This window comes from Crocuta crocuta, unplaced genomic scaffold (genome assembly GCF_008692635.1).
Source record: "Crocuta crocuta isolate KB4526 unplaced genomic scaffold, BGI_CrCroc_1.0 scaffold142, whole genome shotgun sequence".
Classification (NCBI taxonomy): Eukaryota; Metazoa; Chordata; class Mammalia; order Carnivora; family Hyaenidae; genus Crocuta; species Crocuta crocuta.
Window position 1 is genome coordinate 1,940,780 of NW_027528892.1, and position 810 is coordinate 1,941,589.

Sequence of the window (810 nt, forward strand, 5' to 3'; positions counted from 1 at the left end):
GGCCCGAACCGGCCGCGCTCTCACGCCGTCTTTCTCCTGCTTCTCCGGTCCCGCCCCCACGTTCCTGTTCTGGCCACGGTCCTCCCGCCCTGCTCGGTGGGCCCACAAGCCCCGCCTCGCTCCTCCCTGCACCCGCCCTGGCTACACCAGGCCCTGGATCCAGAGGAGGCCGAAGGAGGGAGACTGCGCCCCGCCTGGGGATTGGGAGGACGGGAAGGGGCCAGTAGTTCGCACAGGATGCACCCGGCTCTGCTGGTGGGCTCCTTGGTCTTGCTCCTCTCCGCGGCCCGGAAGGCGTGGGACGGACAGAGATGCCTGCCCCCGGGATGCGTCGCGGATACCATTCACCAGCATACAGAGAGAAATAAAGTCACTGATGAGGTGTGCAAGCCGCAGTTCCAGGTTCTGTCCTAGGCAGGCCCCACCTCCCCCATTGCCAGGAGGCCGTGGGCACCAGTTCCTCGTCCTTGAGCCTGGAGACGACGAGGTGGGTTTCATCCGGCCGCTGAGGGGCCCAGGAGCCGCTGGCTGCACTGCTCTCTTACAGAGCCGGGAACGAGGCTTGGAGGAGGGACTGGCCTAGTGCCAGACCTGCTTGGGTTCTGATCTCATTCAGTGGCCTCCTGGCTGCGTGATCTTAGATTTTACTGGCTCTGGGCTCCCATGTTCACATCTGTAAACAGCAAATTTGTTTTGTTTTGTTTTCTTTATTTTTGAGAGAGAGAGAGAGAGACAGTGTGAGCAGGGGAGGGTCAGAAAGAGAGGGAGACACAGAGTCTGAAACAGGCTCCAGACTCTCAGCTGGCTGTC